This window comes from Canis lupus, chromosome 27, assembly GCF_011100685.1.
Source record: "Canis lupus familiaris isolate Mischka breed German Shepherd chromosome 27, alternate assembly UU_Cfam_GSD_1.0, whole genome shotgun sequence".
NCBI lineage: Eukaryota > Metazoa > Chordata > Mammalia > Carnivora > Canidae > Canis > Canis lupus.
The window spans coordinates 5933189-5940279 of NC_049248.1; positions in this window are offsets into that span (position 1 = coordinate 5933189).

Genomic DNA, 7091 nt, shown 5'->3' on the forward strand with positions numbered 1-7091 from the left:
AGGGCTGGAAGCAAAATAGCAATGCATGATTTGTGTTTTGGAAAGATCATTCTGACTGCACCCTATAGAGGGGTCAGAGGGGAATGTAACTAAAAGCAGGAGAACAGCTCGTTCTGAGGAAGTCATCTAAGCAAGATATCCTGATAACTGAGAAGAGTGAAGAGACAGAAGTGGATTAGCTTAGAAGATAATTAGGAAGATCAATGGACACATCTTGTTCATGAATTGGTTGTGGAAGATGAAGGGAAGAATCAATGATTCTTGGAAACCTGGTTGGGTAGTGGTACTATTATTAATCAAGGCATGGAACATTGGAAGAACAGTAGATTTACAAGAGGAAGAAGGTGAACTAACTTTTGTATGTATTAAATTGGAGATGTGAGTGGAATATCCACGTGGAAATATCCAAAAAGCAGAAAGATATTCGACTAATAAGCCTATGAAAAGGTCAATATAATTAATAAGCAAAGAAACAGAAATGTAAATAACAGTACTTCCCACCTAGCATATTAATAAATAACAACAATGACAACGACAGTAACAACAATAATAAATAGAATTTGCAAAGATTGGTGATATGACTAATCTTCCATACTGCTAGGAAAGTGGGGTGGTGGTATATAAAATGAAATGAAGAGCCATTTAGGAATATTTGCATTGTTCATAGTAGTAAAAAATTGAAAATACTTGCCAATAATCAAGGTTTGGATGAATGCTTGTGATAAAATTTTATTTACCATTCAAAACAATGCTTTTGAAGAGTATTCAGTGACATGGAAAGATATTCAAATATATCATTAAATTTTAAAAAACTGGGGCCTCTGGGTGGCTCAACTGGTTAAGCCTCTGCCTTCAGCTCAGGTCATGATCTCAAGGGTCCTAAGATGGAGTCCCATGTTCGTGGAGCCCCATGTTTGTCCCTCCCCAAGCAGGGAACCTGCTTCTCCTCCCTCTGCCCCTGTTTGTGCTCTCTCTTGCTCACTCTCAAACAAATAAAATCTTAAAAAAAAAAAAAGCAAGTTAAAATTTCACATGATCTCATTTTTGATGTAAAAATGTTTTAGAAAGTTACTAGAAAGGACTATACTTATTGTGAGCATTTCATAATGTGCAAATTGTCAAATCACTCTGTTGTACACCTGAAATTAATACAATTTTGTATATGTCAACTCTATTTCAATTAAACATAAAGAAAAAAGTAAGTGGAAGGACATGATCGAAAGGTTTCTTCTGGTTCTCCCCAAGTATTAGGACTGCAGGTGTTTTAAACATTTGACTTTTTATTTTTTAAACTGTCTACAATGAGCATTTTTTTACTTTTATAATAATAAAACTAATAAATAATAACAAATAAAAATTTTTAAGCAGTAATGCTATTAAAGACCATTGTCTTTATTATTTTTAAAGACCATTGTCAGAGTATAATGGTGATAAAACCCTATTACCAGCATGGGCCTGGTGAAGTGAGAAAAGAAGGATGAGCCTGAAATTTAAGGACAGAGACTCATCAATCCACTGAAATTATAAACAATTTTTTGCATGAATACATATATACATTTATGTATTTTTTGTGTCAAAGATCCAAGGAAAAGTTGTTCCTCAATAAGAATTGAGTATTAAAAAAAAGAAAAAGCAAAAAAAAAAAAAGGGGGGGTATTTATGTTCAAAACTAAGTAAAATTTTTTTAAATAAGAAAAGAAGTACATTTTCCAGCAGGGCGTGCGCCGGGTCGCAGGGAGCTGACTTGGGCGGCGGCGGTGCGATGACCACGCTCCCGGCCTTCACGTGCGATGACCTGTTCCGCTTCAGCAACATTAACTTGGATCCATTTACAGAAACTTATGGGATTCCTTGTTACTTACAGTACCTCGCCCACTGGCCAGAGTGCTTCATTGTTGCGGAGGCACCTGGTGGAGAGTTATGGGTACCTGGAAGAGAAAGATGACAAGAGACCCATCAATGGAGAAGGTGCCAATTTAAATCTGCACAGAAAATCTTACTTTTATTTACCACACTTTTACTGATCAATCCCCAAACTGGACTCCCTATGGCCTTCTTGCTTTGTTTTTAGCTGAAGGTGATATTTAAACTTGAGTTCTAAGCCAAAACATTGAGAGTTATTTATTTCCTTCATGTATCTTCCCAAGAGGTATACTTGTTAATAAACTTCTGTTTAAAAGCAGTTTTCTCTGGCTGGTAGCAGAGAAAGAAGTCAGATTTTGAGCATGAGGAAGATGTGATGCATGTTTGTTGACTTTGAAGATGGAGGGAGCCAAGCGGCAAGGAAAGTAGGTAGCTTCTAGGAGCTGAGAGTGGCCTGGCTAACAACCAACAAACAGGCTATGATTACAAGGAATTGAATTCTACTAATGATTTAGAGGACCTTAGGCATGAATTCTTCCCTAGAGGCTACAGAGCCCAAATTAGCTGATACCTTGATTTTGGCCTTGTGAGATAGGGAAGAACCTGTTTAGGTTCACCTTGGCTTCTAACCTACAAAACTGTCTTGTTTTAAGCCACTAATTTTGGGTCGATTTGTTATGCAGCAATAGGAAGCAAATACACTTACTAACTTTTCATTCTAATTCTTTTATGACTTATTCTTTTCAGAATTGTGTATTTGCCTCTTTATCTTTAGTTCTGATACTTTTTGCATTATGTATTTTGATTCTTCATTATAAGTTTCATAAACATTTAGGATTACTATGTCTTTCTGGTTGATTGACTATTTTATTATTTTAGAAATTTCTCCTTTATATCTGGTAATACACCTTGTTTGGAAGACTTCCTTGTCTGATATTATTAATATAGCTACACAAGTTCTCTTATGCTTATTATTGCAAAGTATTTCTTTTTCTGATTTTTGTCTCTCAACATATTTATGTCTTTATGCTTAAAATGTGTCTTCTGGAGACAGAATATAGTTGAGTTCTGCCTTTTAATCTCATCTAATAGTCCAAGAGTCAGCAAAATTTTTCTGCAAAGGGCTAGATAGTAAATATTTTAGGCTTTGTAGGTTTTACCATTTCTGTCAAAAGCATTCAATGTGCTAAAAAGCAGCCATTGACAATCCATTTATGTATTCCACCAAAATTTACAAAAATAGATGGGGTTTCTGGTTTCCAGTCAAACTTGGAAGTTATTTTGTCCTAATGACAAGTAAAAAGCTGAGTAAAATGAAAATGAACAACTCTTCTCAGATCCTTCAGAGAATTGAGATCATTGGCCAAACCACTGCCAAATTAAAGAGACAGATACAGAGAATCACAACTTAGTGGAGAAGAAACTCCTCAGGAATCAGTTCTGGGATGGGAAAACCTAAACTGTAATTGATGAATTACTAGAGGCTCAATATGAACAATTCTGAGGTTAAAAACTCCTTAGGGGGTCCAGTTTTAGGAGAGTGCCCACACTTTTATTTACCTCTAGGAGCTTGACCAGATTTTCACAGTAAATATTAGAGAAAAATCTGTGCTTCTAGCAATAGGAAGAGAAAATCATTTTGACATATGCTAGAGTATTCTTTTTCTTTTTAACAAGACTGCCTTCAAGAAAAACTATTTTACCAGAGCCTAACCTTGATGGGGCTTTATCAGAGCCTAACCTCCCTTAGAGGGAGGAGGGAAATACCCAACTATAGCTCCTTTGAGTTATCTTGTTCCACCTAAGTGTGTGGGGGCAACTGAGAAGCATTTGTAAAGTTCATAGTCCTGGATACAGGTTCATTAAAAGATTGAGACTTAATCATAAGATTATATAATACTTCTTTTCCCCCTATACCACCTTATCACTGCATACTACTACCATGGTTCTTTTTACCCAGTACATTACATACAGCTTTTAATAAAAAATTACAAGGCACATTAAAAAGCAAAAAGCATAGTTTGAAGAGAGCAAAGCACCATAGCTAGCCTCAGAAATATCAAAACAGTTGGAATGATCAGATCAGGAATTTAAAATAACTATAATGAATATGGCAGGCTCACTAATGGACAAAGTAGACAAAAAACAAGAATAGATGGGTAACATAAGCAGAGAGATGGAAATCCTAAGAAATAATAAAAAAGAAATGTTAGAAATCAAAACCACTATAATAAAAATGAAAGATGCATTGATAGGCCCATTGATTGGACCCAGCTAAGGAAGAATCTCTGAGTTGGAGAATATGTCAATAGAAACTTTTAAAACAAAGAGAAAAAAGACTGACAAAATGAGTAGAATATTCAAGAATGGTGGGTCAATATGTGAGGTATAACATACACATAATGGGAATACCAGAAGGAAAAAAAAAACAGAGAGAAAGGAACAGAACAACTGAAAATCCCCCAAATTAATGGGAGACATCAAACCACATATTCAAGAAGCTCAGAGAACACAGAAAAGGATAAATGCCAAACTTCCCAAAAGCAACAACAAACCTCCCCAAAAGTACACCTTGACATCCCATATTCAAACTTCAAAAAAAATAAAGATGAAGAAAAAATCCTGAAAGAAGCAAGTTGGGGGGGGGCAGTGCTTATCTTTGGGAAGATAGGAATTACATCTGAATTTTCCTCAGAAATTATGCAAGCAAAAAGAGTGCAGTGGAGTATTTAGAGTGTCAGAGGAAAACTCCACCAATCTAGAATTCTGCATCTTGCAAAACTATTCTTCAAAAGTGAAAAAAAAAAAAGGACATTTTCAGACAAATGAAAATTGAGGAATTTGTTCCAATAGACCCGCCTTGCAAGAAAGTTATAAGTTTTTCAGTGAGAAGGAAAGAACATATGTTAGAAATCAAGATCTACATAAAGAAAAGTATTAGAGAAGTCATAAATAAAGGTAAAATAAAAACTTATTTTTCTTATTCTTAATTGATCTAACAGATAATAGTTGTTAAACAATGGCAACAATGTATTCGATAATTATATCTTATTTTTTTAAAAGATTTTATTTATTTATTTATTTATTTATTTATTTATTTATTTATTCATTTATGAGAGACACACAGAGAGAGGCAGAGACATAGGTAGGAGACACAGACTCCCTGTGGGGAGCCCAATGTAGGACTTGATCCTCGGACACCAGGGTCATGTCCTGAGCTGAAGGCAGATGTGCAACCACTGAGCCACCCAGGCATCCCGATAATTATATCTTATGAACAAGTGAAATGAATGACAATAATGATACAAGGGATAGGAAACAGGAATTAGGAATATTTTATTATAATGTTCCTGTAGGGGATCCCTGGGTGGCGCAGCGGTTTGGCGCCTGCCTTTGGCCCAGGGCGCGATCCTGGAGACCCGGGGTCGAATCCCACATCGGGCTTCCGGTGCATGGAGCCTGCTTCTCCTTCTGCCTATGTCTCTGCCTCTCTCTCTTTCTCTTTCTGTGACTATCATAAATAAATAAAAATTAAAAAAAAATTAAAAAAAAATGTTCCTGTAGTACCTGTGAAACATTATACTGTTATTTGAAAGTGGATTTGGATTAGTTGAAAATGTATATTGTAAACTCTAGAACAACTAAAATAAAATTTAAAAAGTGGTATAATTGATATATTAAGAAAGGAAAGAAAATGAAGTCCTATAAAATGATCAGTTAGAACACAAAAGGCAGGGGCAATTGGGTGACTTAGTTGGTTAAGCATCTGCCTTTGGCTCAGGTCATGATCTCTGGTTCTCCAACCCCATTTCAGGCTCTCTGTTCGGTGGGGAGTTTTTTCATCTCCCTCTGCCCCTCTCCTTGCTCTTTTTCTCTCTCAAATATACAAATAAAATCTTTTTAAAGAACCACAAAAGGCATAAAAAGAGGGGAAGGCAAAAATAGGAACAAATAACAAGGCCAATAAGTAGGAAATATTAGCAAATATGGGAGTTATTAATCCAAATGTATCAATAGTCATCTTAAACATCAGTGGCCTAATATAACAGTGAAAAACAGATTGTAAGAGGTAGATAAAAAACTAGACCTTATGTTGTCTACAAGAAATCCACTCTAAATGTAAAAATGCACATATATTAAAAGCATAAGGATGCAGAAAACACATCATTCTAACACTAATAAAAGAAAACTAGAGTAGTTATAAGACAGAGCAGACTTCAGAATAAGGAAAATTAGCAGAGATAAGGAGGGGCATTACATAATGATAAAAAGGTCAATTCTTAAAGAAGACATAACAATGCTTAATATGTATGCATCTAACAGCAAGTGTCAATTTGCAAGAGGTAAAAACTGATAGAACTGCAAAGAGAAATAGATGAATCCACTCTTATACTTGGAGACTTCAGCACCCCTCTGTATATACTGAACAGATCTAGCAGGCAGGCAACAGTCATGAGATAGCTGAGCTCAATACCATCAATCAACTGGATATGAATGACATTTATAGAATACTTCATTCAAAACCAGCAGAATATTCATTCTTTTCAAGTTCACATGGAACATTTACCAAGGTAGACCACATTTTGGGCCATAAAACTAACCTTCACACATTTAAAAGAATATAAACTGTGCAATACATGCTCTTAGACCAAAATGGAATTAAATTAGAAAGATCGCTGGAAAATTCCTACATACATGGAGATTAAACAACATTCTTCTGAATAACACAGGGGTCAAAAGTGAAATCTCAAGTGCAATTTAAAAATACTTTGAACTAAGTTAAAATGAAAATGTAATTTATCAAAGTTGTAAAATGGCAATGAAAGTAATGCTTAGTGGGAAATGGATAGCATTGAAAACACATATTAGAAAAAAAGACCTAAATCAATAGACCTAAAATCAATAATATAAGTTTCCACTTTAGAAAGCAAGAAAAAGGGATCCCTGGGTGGCGCAGCGGTTTGGCGCCTGCCTTTGGCCCAGGGCACGATCCTGGAGACCCGGGATCGATTCCCACGTCGGGCTCCCGGTGCATGGAGCCTGCTTCTTCCTCTGCCTGTGTCTCTGCCTCTCTCTCTCTCTGTGACTATCGTAAATGAATAAAAATTTAAAAAAAAAAAAAAAAAAAAAAGAAAGCAAGAAAAAGAAGAGTAATTTATATCTGAAAGAAGTAGAAGGAAAGAAATAATCAAAATTAGAAAGGAAATAAGTAAAATTGAGAACAGGAA